This window comes from Mesocricetus auratus, unplaced genomic scaffold, assembly GCF_017639785.1.
Source record: "Mesocricetus auratus isolate SY011 unplaced genomic scaffold, BCM_Maur_2.0 Super-Scaffold_100676, whole genome shotgun sequence".
Lineage (NCBI taxonomy): Eukaryota > Metazoa > Chordata > Mammalia > Rodentia > Cricetidae > Mesocricetus > Mesocricetus auratus.
The window spans coordinates 35862917-35880120 of record NW_024429266.1 but is presented as its reverse complement, the minus strand read 5'-3'; the positions used below and the strand labels follow the sequence as shown (position 1 = coordinate 35880120).

Below are 17204 nucleotides of genomic sequence, written 5' to 3'. Positions count from 1 at the left end.
AAGCCAGCATGGCCTTTCTCAACTCCTATATCTGCAAAGATCCTACTTCAAATAGGTCACATTCTGAGGTTTCCGGTGAACATGATTTTGGGAACACATATTCAATATACAACAGAGCCTTGGTCTCCTAATTCCACAAAAGGTTTGTTTTCCCATTTTTCTTAATGTTATAGACAACCTAGAAAATGATGCAGATCTTCTGTGGAAGGCTTGTAGAGAAACTATGAATTATCTTTTTGTTGCAGTATTGTAGTCTTCTTCAAAATGTCCAATCTCACCTTCACTTAAGGGACTATGGGGTTATAAATGGGCTTAGGTATGGCAACTGACTGAGGGAGCATATAGAATCAGTTCTAGGAAACCAAACACTAAAGTAATGCAGCACATTCATGAAAGACCTGGAAAATGAGTTTTTACAAAAATCTAATGGCTTACAGAATTTTCCAGTATATTTAACAATGGTCCTGTTAACTGTCCATGTTGGTATGAGTATGTATGTATGTATGCATGTATGCATGTATGTATGTATGTATGTGTGTATAATCACTTTAAAAAAGTGTAATAGTTAAAAAACACAATAACAAAGAAAATAAAGAATTGAAACAGATGAATCAAAAAGGCCTCAGCATTTGTCTACCAGGCTTTCTCATATTTTACTACCCTGAGCTCCTAATTGCATTTTCCTTTATCCTGTTGGAAATCTGGATTAAGGGATATACCAGCTGGGTAGATGCCCAGAGCATCAATTAATAAGTAGGCAGTAAGACATCAATAGAATACATTGCTTATATGGTATCAATTAATGCAGGTCTTCACGAGAGAATGTTTTATACAACCGGCTAAAAGGTAATGCATTTGTACTCTCATCAAACAAGATAGCATCCTCAAATGGGAACTTAAAAAATATTTTCTCGCACTAAATAAATATTGGATAAATATTTAAAAAGCATTGATTTGAAGAGCAGCTACGTTACTAGGTTTCCGGGCCGGTCTGGACCTAGCCCTGCCTACCTGTCCTTGTTCACATCCTGCTTCTCAACTGGTTTTCTCCCTGTCTCAGATGTTCTCAAACTTGCTCTGAGTAAGCAGCCTCCTTTACTGTTGCTGCAGTTAATACTCATGGGACAGTTCAAGGAACAGACCAGAGATGATGGGATTGGCTGAGATGAGTTCACTGGTATATCCCTTTTTCCTCTTTTAGAGGGCAACAAAGCAAGTGTTTAATTGTCTTATATTATCTCATGGGACTCAGATGGCACACATACTAAAAAGCCATTAGGTAGGATTTCACATTTTTTCAGGGGCTCCCTGGGGCTTTCGATGATGTCTTAAAGCACGCCGACTTCCATTCTACTTGGGGTTTTTGTTTTATTCTGAGCTAAGGGCCAAACCCAGAGCCTTGTACTTGCTAGGCAAGTGCTCTACCATTGAACTAAATCTCCAGCCCCAACTTCCATTTTTACTGACCTATCTGAATACAGAAGGAAAGAAATCTTCCCGATTCCTGTTTCATGACCAATTGATCATGGACCTCAATGGATTGTCAAAGCTGAATGTTTAGGTCCAGTCTAAAGCCCTGTGAACAAGATCAAGAAGGGCAGACAGTGAGGGAGTGTGGTGATGTTTTGTTTATGATCTAACAAATAAAGATTACCCGAAGATCAGAGAAGCAAAACATCCAGCCACTAGCTCTTAGCTCTACCTCAGACCAAAGGGGAATCCTGTCCTCAGATTGCCGCCTCAGACTAGACCCTCAGACTGCTTCAGACTGACGGCTGCTCAGACTGACTGCCTAGACTGCATCTGTCTCTACAAATCCTAAAACTGCATCTCTCTCTTGTCTCCTCTGTCTTACATTCCTCTCTCTGCCCAGCCATATCACTCCTGTCTCCACCTCCCTAGTGCTGAGATTAAAAGCATGTGGTCCCAAGTGCTGCAATCACCTTTGTGTGAGCTCTGTTTCTCATTTAGACAGATTCAAACTCTTAGCCCAGGGTGACCTTCAACTAACAGAGATCTGTCTGCCTCTGTCTCCCAAGTACTGGTATTGAAAATGTGTATCTCCACTGCCTGGCCGCTATGGCTAACTAGTGTGGCTAGCTCTGCACTCTGATCTTCAGGCGAGCTTTACTTGTTAGATCATAAACAAAATGTCACCAGAAGGGAGCATATGACTAAGGCAGGGGTAAAGTCAGAGAAACAGAAAGGAGATGTTTCCTTGAGCCACTCTCAGATACACTGAGTAGCATAGAAGGCAGTGCCCTGACTGTGTTAAGATGTAGGAGCAGGGCCAAGGAGAAGGCTCAGTCAGTAAAGTGTTTGAGGAACATGTATGAGGACTTGAGTTTGAGCCCCGGAAACCATGTGAAATGGCCAGGCATCACGTTGAGACAGAGATAGGGAGATCCCTGGGGCTCCCTGTTTAGCCTAGTTCATGAACTCCAGGACCCAGAGAAAATTTGTCTCAGAAAATGAGGTGGGTGACTTCTGCAGTACAGCACCTCTGGCCTCCACACATAGTCACACATGCACATGTACCTGAACACATATGTGTAGTCACGCAGGTACAAACATGAATACACACATACAAAAATATATGTAGAGTAATGGCTTATGAAAAGTAAATGATGGATGCAGTGGTCTCTTGCTGGCATTAATAACATGCATCATCAGAGAGAGGTCCCGATGTCCCTGAACTCCACGTGTATGCCATGGCACGTACGTGTGTGTGTGTGTGTGTGTGTGTGTGTGTGTGTGTGTGTGTACTTACACAGGTGCAAAATAAATAAGTGTCATTAAAACATTTTTAAGTAAAAACAAAAAGCAAATTTGAAGCCAGGAGTAATGGTGCTGGCCCGTCATCACAGAACTCAGGAGGTAGAAGCTGTAGGATTGAAAGCTCAGGATTGCTATGTAGTATCTGTCAGGTCTGGCGGTGGTGGCGCACGCCTTAATCCCAGCACTCGGGAGGCACTCTCTGTGAGTTCCGACCAGCCTGGTCTCCAAGAGCTAGTTCCAGGACAGCCTCCAAAGCCACAGAGTAACCCTGTCTTGAAAAAAAAAAAAAAAAGCAGATTTGAAATTAACTACAGAGTTTGAATTTCATTAATTCTCATTTTAACTAAGATTTTGGGGCCTTTACAAGTTGTGCTTAAAATTTTTAAAAAGTGAGACAGAACAAATTGTAAGGTCTAATATTGTTATAAATGAAAATTCTCATCATACATGAAACATATTACTGATTTTGAATATCTATAAAAGTAAAATATATTTTTCTATAACCTGTGCTGGTTATTTTTTGGTTTGTTTGTTTTTGTTCTTCGATGTCAGGGTTTCTCTGTGTAACAGCTCTGGCTGTCCTCGAACTGTGTAGACCAGGCTGGCTTTGAACTCACAGAGATCTGCCTGCCTTTGCCTCCAGAGCACTGGAGTTAAGGGCATGCGCTACCACCACCTGGCTGTGCTGGCTAGTTTTGTGTCAATTTGTCATAGGGTTATCTGAAAGGAGGGAAACTCAATTGAGAAAATGTCTTTATAAGATCCATCTGTAGGTCATTTTCTCAGTTAGTGATCAATGGGGGAGGGCCCAGCCCATTGTGGGTGGGGCCACCCTTGGCTGGCAGCCAGAAGAAGCAAGCCAGGCTGAGCAAGCCAGGGGAAGAAGCCAGTAAGCAGCTCTCTGCCATGGCCACTGCCTCAGCTCCTGCCTCCAGGTTTCAGCCCTGCTTGAGCTCCTGTCCTGACTTCCTCCAATGATGAACAGTGATGTAGAAGGTAATCAAATAAACCCTTTCCTCCCCAAGCTGCTCTTTGGGAAGGGTGTTTTCATCACAGCATCGATAACTCTAACTAGGACAAAACCTAAAATGAATTGAGAGAGCAAAAAGTAGTACATTTGTGCTATGATTTAGTAGTTGCCTCAATTGGACCCTTTATAGACATCTCAGTTTTACTAATATTTACTTATTAGTTAATAGAAATTATGTACTTAAGCTGTTATCATATCAGACTGTAGCTAAAGGATCAAAGTTCAAACTACAAGGTAGATATGAACACCATTGAGTAAATAATGTGCCTTTTTCTTTTTAGGGCTATGTTTATTTTAGGGCATTCATTCATTTTGAGTCAGCCTATGTTGCCCAGTCTGGTCTTGAATTCCAATGTTCAAGAGATCCTCCTACCTCAGCTGCCGAGTAGCTGGAACTACAGAGGGCACCACACCCAGGCTAGTTTTTACTGACATGATTATGCAGCTCTTTTGTGTGTGTGTTGATTTGTTTCAGCTCTGCCTTCAGAGACAGAGTTTCCCCAGGGCTGAGAGACAGGCACACACCATGACGCCTGGCTTATGTGCAAGGGGTATAAGAAGGGAGAAAGTCCACCTTCTGCACTTCTGTTGCAACTATTATTGCCATTTGTATGGGTGTGGCACTGGAGTTTGAACACGAGGCCTTACATGTGCTTAGCAAGTAATGGGTTAAGTCCCAGCCGCTGTCTGTTTTTCAGTTCACATGTATTACCAAAACATATAAAATATGAAGGAAAGGAATGTTTAACATGATCTGTTCTGAACTTAAACATAGTTGGAATATCAAATAAACTGCTAAAGGTAAATTCAATGATAGATACTGGAAATTTGTTAATTATCCTCTCAATATATTTTTCTATAATAAAATGTTTAAGAGAATAATTATGAATGTCTGAGATGATAGATATGCCAGTTACCCTAATCTGATCTTTACACACACATATAACACTATAAATATATAATATATATACATATATACACACACACCTGCACATATAACGTACTGAACTGACACGCTGTACACCATATTATGTACAATTACTATATGTCCATTGAAATCCATTTTAAAATTTTAAATTACATTTTATTTATTGGCCTCATGTGCATGTGTGTGTGCACACAAACACACGTCACAATCCAGGTATGAAGGTCAAAGGTCAGCTTGAAGGGCTCAAGGCTCTCCTTTGGCCACACGGGTCCTGAGAATTGGGCCTGGGCTGTCAGACTTTTGCCCACTGAGCCATCTTACAAGATGTCAATGCAAGGCACAAAGTGCTTGTGTCTAAGGGATTAGAGTCAGACTGGAAAGGTGGCCGTCCCTGGGGTGACACGGTGCACAGAGACTGGACCTGCGCACATTGAAACAATTGTCACTAATGGACCTGCTTAAGGATAGGACTGTGAAGGTCACTGTCTTTCAGGGCTCAGGGATGGAAGAGACTTAATTGTCCAGATGAATTTTAAAATGGCAAAAGTAGTTTCCAGATCTTTATTACTATTGTGCATACCCTTGGGGACCCTAGGATAAAAGAATCTAAAATAGACCTCATACTAGCCAAGAAATTAATTAGAGTGAAGGGAATTATAATAATTGAGACCTACCAATAGCAGCAGGAGCTCAAGCATTCAGTGGTGGAGGAGCTTCCCCTGAGCCTGCTTCACTTAATAAGAACTTTTATTTTTAATTTTGTTCAATTCTTTTTAAAACAAAGTCGTACTCTGTCGCCCATATTGGCCTGGAACCCACTGTAAATCCCAGGATAGCCTGAGACTTACCATTAGCTCAGGTTAACCTCAAACTCAAAGTACTAAGGGCCCGGATTATAGCTGCGAGCCACTACACCCAGCAGTAAGATCCTTTATGATCACCGGGTGGTGGTGACGCATGCCTTTAATCCCAGCACTGGTGAGGCAGAGGCAGGCGGATCTCTGTGAGTTCGAGACCAGCCTGGTCTACAGAGCGAGTTCCAGAACAACCTCCAAAGCAATACAGAGAAACCCTGTCTCGAAAAAAAAACAAAAACAAAAAACCAAGCAAAAAGGATCCTTTATGGTCACAGGAATGATCAGATCCCAGTCATAGCAGAATTGCTAGATCCTCCAAGTTGAAGAACAAAGGGCCAAGGGAGTAAGGTTCACTGTGAAAGCGACCCATGTGACAGTGAGGAGTCCAGCTTCGTTGCTTCTCCCTAGAGAAGCCAGGCCGTGTGGAGTAACTGTCAAGAACCTGCATTTGCAGGATTCAGTTGCTAAGTTCAGAGTCTCCCAGTGACAGCTATGGAAATGCAGTTATTCTGTTTGTAAGAAAATAAGCTATTTATAAACCCCAATGTAGCAGGTTTCTGAGCTGCTTCCTTAGAACCAGCTAATGTTACCTCTCCTTTGGCTTCATGATTGCTTTTTTTCCTTCACGTGGTTTCTATTCTCAGGGCTTGTTTGGTTGTTGGCCAGCCCTTTGAGGGTCTCGTGCTGGCCACTCTTTCCTTTAAATTAACTAGTAATGGGCTCCGTTGTGGCATATCCACTTTTCCTTTCGGGGTCTACTGAGTCGGTTCGCTGTCTGTCCTCCCTAGAATTGTGCTTCACAGTCAAGTGAGTGTTACTCTTTCATTTGACAGATTAGAAAAGAGAAGTCCCGTGAAGCTGGGCAATTTGCCTGAGATATCTCAACAAGGTCAAGGCAGAACTGGGAGTGGGGGTGGGGTGGGGGCTCTGATCTAGGAGAGTTGCACAAACAATACTGCTGCTGCTGTGGTTCTGACAGACGGGTGCCTACAGATAGATGCTCAAACACATAGCACCAAACAATAGCTCTCTCCACAAAGAGAAATCCTGACCGGTGCTTGAGACCTCTGAACCGGAAGCATTGAAAGAAGGAAGAGCCCTAATGCCAGGCTTGGGGCGGGGGCAGGCGGAGTGGAGAGCGAGTGGACAGGGACTTGGGAGAGTCTCTGGCTCTATCATGTCCCAGCCAGCTTCTGTGGGAAGCCCTTTGGTTTCATGACACTGTTGTAGGCATTCTGAGGATTTTACATCACCCAAAGCTATAAATGGTTTTGCATGAGGGAAAAGAAGGCAAAAAAGGAAAGAAAAAAAAAGAATTACAGGTCTCCCACAGCCCACAAAAATATGCTCCACCTAAAAAGAAGGCCGTAATTTTGCTGCATCCAGCTGGGTTAAACAAAATTGGAGCCAAGGTTGTCCTGTATTGCCCCGAGAGGTGGCCCAGCATTAGCAGGAATGAGAGAAATGCAAAATTGCTCACACAATAGACTACATTTTCTTCACAGAGACGGCATAGCAATAACACAGCAAGACCTTGGCATCGGCCAGGTTGGGCCTCCTAGCTACATTAAAATCACTTCCAAGCTATTATTTATAATTTTATAGCATCTCACATTTGCAAATTGCCTAGTGATGAATTGAAGCAGCTTGTTGCAACAAGGCGAATGGGAGCTTGAGTATTTTAACCCCTTTTTATTCATACACCAAGAAATGGAGACAAACAGTATGCATCTATAGTCACCTGCATGGCCTATTTATTTTGGCTTCAGACAGAGATTTGTGCTGGGCCAACTTTAGGCTGACCAGATGTTCTTGTTTGCTTGGGATAGGGGTTTTGGGGGTAAAGCACTCTTAGTATTAAAGCTAGGACAGTACTGGGAAATAGAGAGATGGTCACACTATATACTTTATGTAGACCTAATCTTTGTCCCTATCTGTCTATCTGTCTGTCTGTCTGTCTGTCTGTCTGTCTACCTATCTATCTACATAGTTATAGATAGATTTTTTTTTCTGGAGACAAGGTCTCCAGTGCTATGTGCTATCATACCTGATTTTGGTGTGTGCAGTACTGGGGTTTGAACCTAAGGCTTCAGGCATGCTGAGCTACACCCCCTATTTTTTTAAACGTTTCTTTCTCTGTTTTATTTTGCTGTGTTTCAAAAAGCAGAACCTCAAACTGAATTTTTGTTGTCTTTAATATAAAAACACTGTAAGTGATATTAACTAGTTGACTGTTTATTGTTGTTCAATTTCAGGGAATTCATGTGCCTTCTTCTGACCTCTGAAATGTTTTTGATATTAGGTGTCAAAAAGGTAGCTTAAAGGAAAATGCAAGTAAGAGAATTTGATTTGATTTTTTTATATTAAGCAATCAACTTTGAAACCATTCTGTCTCCCAAGAATAACTTGGCCAAAGGTCACACTTTATATCTGGTTTATTCTCTTTGACAGAACATTTAAACGTATAAATTCAGATGGCCAGCAGGACAGATATAATGAAACAATTTACCTCTGGCTGAGGAATCCCTTGAGTCAAAATTGTTCCCAACTAGAATAACAGACTATTTCATCGCCAGCCAGGAGGATAAGAAAGGGGAACGCATGCCAACATTTTTATAGTGGGACGTCATAAATTGAATGGGGCTTTCATTATCCGTTACAGGCTTTAGAACCCAGAAGGGACTAAGTGAGGAAGTACAGGCACCAGCAGGGCCTGGCAGTATGAGACCTCAAGTGACAACTCCGTACGTGCTGCGGGTAACGGTGACAACTGTTGATTAGATATGATCGGCAGAACTGTTGTGCATTCCTTTGCCCTCTGGTGGGAGACAGCAAGACCTATTTTAAGAAAGTGAAGACAGCAACGGTGCAAAGAAATAGTCACACCGATACAGGACTGGATGGGAGGCTGGACAACTGCCCTAGATGCCAGTATCTAAAGAATACTTTCAAGACCAAGGAAGAAGCATGATGCTGGGCCAGTGCAACCCACATCCACACGTGGAAGCAGTGGAAGCGGAGCGCGGCCTTCCTCCAGTGAAGTACACTGTGTCTCAGAGCAAGCAAAAGCACAGCCTCCCAACAGCCACCTCCCACCAGCTCTAAGTCACTTCCAAAGGCACTGAGGTACCAACTTACTTGGAATTCCCTTATTCCTTCTTCTGTCTCAAAGTGTTTCAAATGCCAAGTACATGTTGTTCCCGAGTACCCTGTCTCTACCTCTGAGTAGGCAGTTCTTTTTAGTGAGACTGTTAATTTCTGAAGCATCTACACAGAAAGGGCTGGGATAAACACTGTGGGTCATGAGAGAGGTACTTAAGAGTTTGGACAGCCTATCCCAAGCCTAGAGGTAACTAGAGGTCATATTTTTCCTCTCCTGCAGTGTCCATCCCTGAGTGACATAAGCCTCCGTTGCCTGGGGAAGGGTGATATGAGTCCTTTTGTGATCCGTCAGAGCCAATCAGCATCCCTAGTCCAAGGCTCTTTGGGGCTTGGCACAGCTCAGGTCTTCAGCCCTCTCTCCTTTTTGTACTGGAGAGTTTATCTTTATAAGCTATTAAGAGAAATCATTTTATCTACATCACACTCAACACATAATGCCTCTGATACCAGAACATGGGACATTTTCCCTATACCAAACTCTTCCCCTGCTTCTCACCAGCAGTTATTGATTGGGTCATCTGCAGTTTCCCTCAATTCTGACACTGTCTACCTGATCAGCATTAGCTCCCCCAGTCTCAGTCACTGGACAGATGCCCTCCCCTACCCCAGGCTTCAGTCATCAGTTGGAAGTGTGGATTCCCCGTCACCCGCAACTTCTGTTTGACTTGGTTACAAGTCACAGGATCCCACAGTTCTCTTCTCAGATGGGATCACTTGCCATGATAGCTCATATAACTAAAAGGAAAAAAAAGTGTTTACTTGCTCAATCACTGTTTATTACCAAGGATAATAATTTATTTTATTTATCCCTTTATTGCTGTTTATTATCAAGAGGCAGAAATACAACCACCCGAAGAGATATCTAGAAGGGGCTGGTATGGGAGCCTCTGTCCTTGTAGAGTTTGGTTCTCTGCCTCTCTCAAGGCACATGGTTGTATTTTTGTTAGCCAGCCCAGTTCTTCAAACCCTATATTTTAGGCATTTCTATGGAGAAATTTCTGTAAAGCATGATTGATTGATTGTTATTAACTCAAGCTTCTGTGCCTCTCCTCTTCTTCCTGGAGGGAGGAGGTGGACTGGAAGTTCTAAATTTCTAATCATGGAGGGATTCTCTCTCTCTCTCTCTCTCTCTCTCTCTCTCTCTGTCTGTCTGTGTGTGTGTGTGTGTCTGTCTGTCTGTCTCTGTCTCAGTATGTGTGGATCCATCTATGTGAATATATATATACATATATATATATATACACTTACATACACATAGACATTTATGATAACAATGATAATGTCACAAAAGCACAAACTAGTGAGTGAAACTGATTGACAAACCATAGGAGGTTCCATTTTCTTATAACCCTGACTTCCTGGTTAGCATCAGACCCAGGCAGAGTCCCACAGGATGTAGTAGTTCTTCACTATAGAGCAGAGAAAGTGTGCATATACCTAAGAGCCAGGCCAAGGGCCATGGCTGCAGGGATCTGAACCAGCAAGAAGGACAACTGCTGCAGAGAAAACAAGTTCTGTTGAGTTGTACACTGCTAAATTTGACTGTGGCTGACCTGTTTGTGTCATTCGGAGTTAATGACAATGGCCAGAATGATGGTGCGCTTGGTAGGCTTGTGTGAACATGCTCCCCCAGGAAAAGAATGGGGTGATGTGATTGACAGCTTTACCAGGACCTGTGTGCATGAAGAGGGCTGAGACTTCAAAGGAAAGAGGGACCGTGTTATCAAAATATAAGGGGAACTGACATCTCTGGCTGAGGTAATGTTCTTCCGATGATCTCTCCATGGCTTCACAAACCCAGTGTTGTTGCAAGACTTTCATTTCTTGCACCCAGTACATAAAAGGACGGTGTACTGTCTCTTTCTCTGTGAAAAAAGATTATTTTATTGCAACCCACTTTCTATTAGGAATTGAACTAGCATATATATTTCATGTACATACATACACACATATATTTGGAATAGACTGCTTCCTACTCTTCTAGAAGACTCTTTGGGTCCCAGCACCCATATGAGGCAGCTCCCAACTTTGTGTAATTCCAGCTCCATGGAATCCAATACCTTCTGCTGGTCTTCATGGGCATGGTTATGTGCATACATACTCACACATAGACAGACACATATTCCACACAGAATACATGTTTGGTCATTATTTTAAAAATTCCTTAAATGTCCCATCAAAACATGGTTCTCTTACTTTCTCTTCCAACATATTTCAGAAATTCAGGGACCAAGGTGGAACATTCAGCTTAGTTGGTACAGTGCTTACCTAGTGTGCATTGAAGCCCTGGGTTTGAGCCACAGCATCACATAAACCAGCTTCCAACCCTAGCATTTTGGAGGTGGAGGCAAGAGGATCAGAAGTTTGAGGTCATCATCAGCTATTAAGCGAATTTGAAGCCAGGCTGGGATACATAAGACCCTGTTTCAAAACAGCAACAAAGAGAACAAAAGCAAAACTCAGAAATGGAGGTTGAAGTGGTACCTGAGGATGTTCTAGATTACTACGGGTGTTCCAGGAGAGAAACCTCTTGGAAGTTTTATGGATGAAAGTCCTCTTTCACTGCCACCATAGTCATCAGTGTTGCTGAGCATAGACTTGGCTGTCCTATCTGCTTACTCCTACTTGAACATTATGTTTAGAGACAGTGCTCAGCCACATTATAGAGTAGATAATGTACTAGTTTGTCTTTATCCTTCCATTTCTTGGGACCCTCTCCTGTCTCTGATTTTCCCCAACAAGAGAGAAAATAGTGTGGCTTTAGCTTTTTCTGCTTTATGGTGCTGATCCCTAAAATTGGAGTCACAGGAAGCTGTGAGATGCCATGTGGGTGCTAGGAACCAAATACGGATCCTCTGTGAGAGCAGTAAGTGCTCTTAAGTGCTGAGTCATCTCTCCAGACCCTAGACAGAATTTTATTAGGAGCCAAGACAGCCTGTTCCTAACCTACCACAGTCATAGTATGCTGATTCCTAGAAAGGATTAAGGGAGTCTTGTCATTTTAGGGCATGCAGACACTAGGGCAAAGGGAATCCTAATTTTCTCCTTACATATTTTCTGTTTCAAAAGGAAAATCTAGACAAGGACCAATTGTACTCCTCTGGAAAGAGGCTACACCATTCCTAGTGTCTTGGTCAGTGTTCCATTGCTGTGAAAATACACCATGAGCTCAACAACTCTTACATTGGGGCTTGCTTACAGTTTCAGAGGGTCAGTCCACTATCATCACAGTGGGGAGCATAGCAGCATGCAAGTAGACATGGTGCTGAAGAAGTAGAAGTAGCTGAGAGTTCTGTATCCAGATCTTCCAGCAGCAGAAAGAAAGAGACACTGGTGCTGGCTTGGGGCTTTGAAACCCCAGTGCCCACCCACAGTGACACACTTCCTCCAACAAGCCACGCCTACTCTAACAAAGCCACACCTCCTAATCCCTCTCAAGTAGTACCACTTCCTGATGACCAAGCATTCAAATATGTGAGCCTATGGAAGCCATTCTTATTCACACTACCACACCCAGGGATACCACAGGATACAAGGACCTGCACGGTACCTGAAAGCACTATATGTTTCCAATGCAAAGTTGTCCTGCTCCTTCCCTAGTCCTTGTCACATGCTAGTCTTCTCTTCTTACCCCTAGACTCCAGGGATCCAGAATTTAGTCTCACCAGAACTCATCCAGCCCAGGACATTTACCTCTACTCTAGGTTTCAGTCATCCTCATTGCATCCTTTGCTATCTTCTGAACAGTCTATCACAGCCTTGAATTTCCACTGTTGAGATCTTTTGGTCAGCAAAACCAACTTGCTCATGAAGGTCTCAGTAGAGACAGTAACAATAAACTGTCATATCCCTAGCGGGGCAGTGGTGGCACACACCTTTAATCCCAGCACTTGGAAGGCAGAGGCAGGCGGATCTCTGTGAGTTCAAGACCAGCCAGGTCTACAAGAGCAAGTTCCAGGGCAGCCTCCAAAGCCACAGAGAAACCCTGTCTTGAAAAACCAAAATAAATAAATAAATAAGTAAACTGCCATATCCCATCACCAATTTCCAGTAGTTAGGTTTCTGCCACGTTGATTTGACCTAGTACTTTTTTTTCTTCTGACTGTGTTGGAGTTTGAACCCAGGGCCTCATGTATGCTGAGCAAGCACTCTACCACTGAGCAATATGATCAAGGACTTGTGTGTCTTTTTTTATTTTTATTTGCTGAGCTACCTTAAAGCAAATCCCAGACATCACACTATTTCACCTCTGACACTCTCAAAATATTGACCTTTAAGAAAACGTAATGTTATATACCATTATCCCATATAACAAAATTAACAATTGTATTTTGGCATCATAGTCTACCCAGTCTGTAATTAAGTTTGCCTGATTGTCTCCAAAGTGTCCTTTTATAGTTGGTATGTCTGAATCGAAATCCAAACAAGCTCCCCACAATGTTTGGTTAGCATTTAAGATTTAATATTAATTTTCCCACCCTTGAGTAGTTTTGTTTTGGGGGAGAGAACTAAATAACATATTGTGGCAATTACTGATTAAGGTGCTCAGGATGTGTGTGGCGCTGTTTATTTGCTGAGATCTGAGCTAAGACCTAGTGTTGAATGTGTGTGGCAGAGGTGGAGGCAGGTGTTAAAGTTTTAGCGTCTGAAGGTACAAATGGTACTGAGCTTGTCCACAGGCCAGACATAAACATAATAATTACAGTTAGCATGTATTAGGGCATTATATTGTTTACCTGGATTTCGTATAGCTATGTCATTTTCAAAACATAGCTTCATTGGGAGGGTTTTATGGGGGTCTGCTGGGGAAGCAGAGGAAAGGTGCTGCTTGCTTTAGTTGTGGGCAAGTCACAGACTTTTATGAGCCTGAACTGTCTCCATCATTGCCAAATATGTTTTGGTCTTACAACCCTCAGGGTGGGCAAGGAGTCCTGGTGACTCTTTAGTCCTTTGTTCTGGACATGTCTGTGTCATTCTTCCTCCCTTCCCACTCTCTGTCTTAAGTCATATGTGTCTAGTTCCAAAATGTCACATTCGTGGTGGCAGGCTCCGTGATTCATCGCTAGTGGCAGCAGAAGGCTGCCTGGAGTTCAGGAGCCTGGAGGGACTTTCTCAAAGCTCTTATGAGTAAGCGGGGGTGTTAGTCACCACCTGTCATGGTTTCTGACTCCTGAAATGGGATCACAGGGTGTATTACAAGGCTTGGAGAGTCCTGTGTTGTTAAATACTGCTTCTTACACTTAAGATGCTGCAAGACCTGACCTTGAAATGATGAATAGACCCAACCTTAAACATATAGGTGGAAATCTCAGCTGGAGATATTGCATAAGGACACCAGGCAGAGGCATCATGGGAGATGGGCCTAAGCAAGGAAACTTCTGTGATTTGAGGTAAGTTTGGGTGAAGGGCTCACAGAGGACCCTAGCTATTGAGACACTGTAAAGAAAAAAAATCAGGAACAGACCAAGACTAATTCTGAAAAATGCTAGGCTGGTCCATGAAGCCAACACAGTGTGGAAGCCATCCGAGATCTGGTATCTTCTTCCTAAATTAGAACCCTGCATGTATTTTCCCAGAGTATATATGAGAAACAAGCTGGAAGAAGATCAGGAAAATTAGATATAACACTTGGGTGACACTCTCCATCATAGGTCAATTAAACACTTTCCTGTTGGGCCCTGTTGAAGATCAGAGACCTGACCTCATGGCTGGTCTGCATCCACGTTAAAGACATGCTCTCCGAAGAAAGGCCTTCCCAAGGACCTGCCTTTCTGAAGCCTTCTCCAGTCATCCTCTGCAAACTCTGCACAGAACTGAGCACTGCAGGACAGACAAATGGGTGAAGGTGAAAGAAGAGCTGTTTGCTGTCTATAGTTTCTAAGCATCTTGAATAACTGAAGGGTTAAACGAGGAGTCATCACCCAAACAAAGTATTTGGGCTCCAGCTTTCACAATTTAATGTAGCTCTAGTTGTTCTAGCCCTTTAAATGTGGAGATTTGTTGGGCTGGGAGCATGGCTCAGTGGTAGATGCCAGCATGTGCAATGATGCCCTTGGTTCAATCCCATGCACAATAAGAAAAGATAATCAGAAATGTCATTATCTTTTTTATTCCTGCTTGAGGGGAACAAATCTATATAGATATTCACAGCCAAAATAAATACAAATTTAAATCCTATGGACTTGCACTCCTAATGACCTCGTTCAGTGGTAAGAATGTTTAATGATAGTTTAGCTTATGGAAGCCCCAGCGACCAGGTTCCAAGCAGTCTCAACTGGGAAACCCAAGTCTTTTTCTTTTGGAAATTCTCAATGATAGGTTTTCAAAGTAGCTGATAAAACAGTTAATTATAGTGAGGTGTTTGGCTCCTCCGCCATAACATACACTTTCCCTACTCTATGATTGGAGCCTCTTGTCACGTTCCCTAAGCTGGGTTAGCCCGTGTTACCATCTAGTTTTCCTCCCCTTGGGTGAGAGCCTAAATTACACCATAGGTGGAACTTCAGTTCCAAACACAAAACGTAGCACAAGAACCTCCAGTTGAGCCTCTCCAGACCTCACCTCCTCGGCTACTTGCCCTCCCTCTGGCTCATTTCACTCCAGACAAGCCTGGTCTAAGCTTGACACAGGTCAACGAGACTCTCACTTTGCTTCATAGGCTCTTCAATTGAGGGAACACTGAGGTGCACTGAGAAGGCACTGCTGGGCCCATCAGAATAATAAATGCGTGTTTCTGGGGGCATTAATGCTGCAGATAAGAGTGGGGAATGGAGGCTCTCCACCTGTTTATTCTGCCTAATGGTCATCTCTGTGTGTCTGCTTACCTCACTCCTACACCTTCTGCAAGCCTCCACACAGATGTCGCCTTCTCAACATAACCCCATCTGGCCCCTCTAGTCTATATTTGCTACCTACAATCATGCCCCTGCCACTACAGATCACCCTACATACTCTGCTGTTTTCCCCTGGGCACTGGACACCTTATAACCTCCTGTGTAATTTGTTCATTTACTGCATAAATTTGTTCATTTGTTGTATTGACCAGCAGTTTCATCACCTAGAAACAGGTTTCTCAATCTTTTAACTTACACACTTGCTACATCCCTGGAACACTGCCTGATACGTAAGAGGCTCAGTGGATATTTGCTGCACTCAAGAGTCAATGCTTGCCAGGTGTGGTTTGTGGGGACACCAGACCTTGAGCAGAAACCCACTTCCCCTTTGGCCTGGGAGCAGGCAGCTGTGAGATAATGTTTACTGAAAACATGTTTACTGAAAACAATTCAGTGCCATAAAGCTCTTGTTAGGGCTCCGATAAGGGCTAGCTCACTGAAACACCATGACTTTGATCCCCCCCTACGGCTAGATGTTCCTTCCTGCTCCCTGCTGTTTCTCCTGGATTCTGGGGCCGGAGATTAAACCACCAGCCAGGAGGGTGAGAAGTCTGTGAGAGCTGTGAGAGGTGTGTGAGAGCTTGGTTGGAGAATTGTATGTAGATGGATGGCAGAAGTCTTTAAAAAGGGAAGCGTTTTTTCTTGGGGAGTTCTCCTAAACCGACTTGGGGAGCATAAAGTTTTCTTAACGCAACCGACCAGTCTCTGTGTCATCTATCCCGACCACCTCGCTACATTCTCGGATGCAGGCTGCACAGGCAGGTGCGACAGTGGTTGGCACATGCCTTTAATCTCAGCATCCAGGAGGCAGAGGCAAGCGGATCTCTAAGTCCAAGATGGCCTGGGCTATAGAGCAAATTCCTGGACAACCAGGGTTACACAAAGAAACCCGATCTCAAAAAAAACAAAAACAACCAAACAAAATGAATCAACACTTAATGCTCCTGTAAATTATAAAGGTGAGAATTCTCATTTCTTCCTGGGCTTTAGAAGAGTTGTGTTGTTGATACTGATTTTGCTGAATGTGGTGGTTCATGCCAGTAATACCAGCACTTCGGAAGCTGAGGCAGGAGGATTTTCATGAGTTCCAGGACAGCTTGAGATTTTTTTCTTATCTGTTTCTATTTTCATGCTTATTTCCTCTGCATAAAATGTTTCCCCTAGTGCTGGAATCATGGCTCAACAGTTAAGAGCACTGGTTGCTCTTGCAAAGGACCTGGGCTCAGTTCCCAGCACCCACATGGGGGTTCACAACCATCCTTAACTCCAGTTTCAAAGGATCCAGCATCCTATTCTGGCCTCACAGGAGTGCACACATGCAGTGCACATAATGCATGCATTCATACACACACACACACACACACACAAGCACACACGCACACATGCACACAAGACACACATAAGATTAAAAATAGACAAATTTTATTTAAAAATTTCTTCCTATTTTTTCTTCTTCAATTGATGCTTCATCTGTCTACTACAGCTTGATGCTTTCTAATTGTCCTCACAAACTTCCTGGGAGTTATTTTGGTGTCCCTGGTAATAAAGTCTCTGAG

General features: G+C 43.2%; 1 long non-coding RNA gene across 1 annotated transcript; it reads left to right on the top strand.

Annotated features, from left to right (window-relative positions):
* Positions 1–3716: 3716 nt before the first annotated feature.
* On the top strand, positions 3717–14932 carry LOC121137170. The gene is made up of 4 exons (XR_005874404.1): positions 3717–3774; positions 8256–8719; positions 14001–14145; positions 14407–14932. It is a non-coding gene; the product is annotated as an uncharacterized LOC121137170 (long non-coding RNA).
* Positions 14933–17204: the final 2272 nt, after the last annotated feature.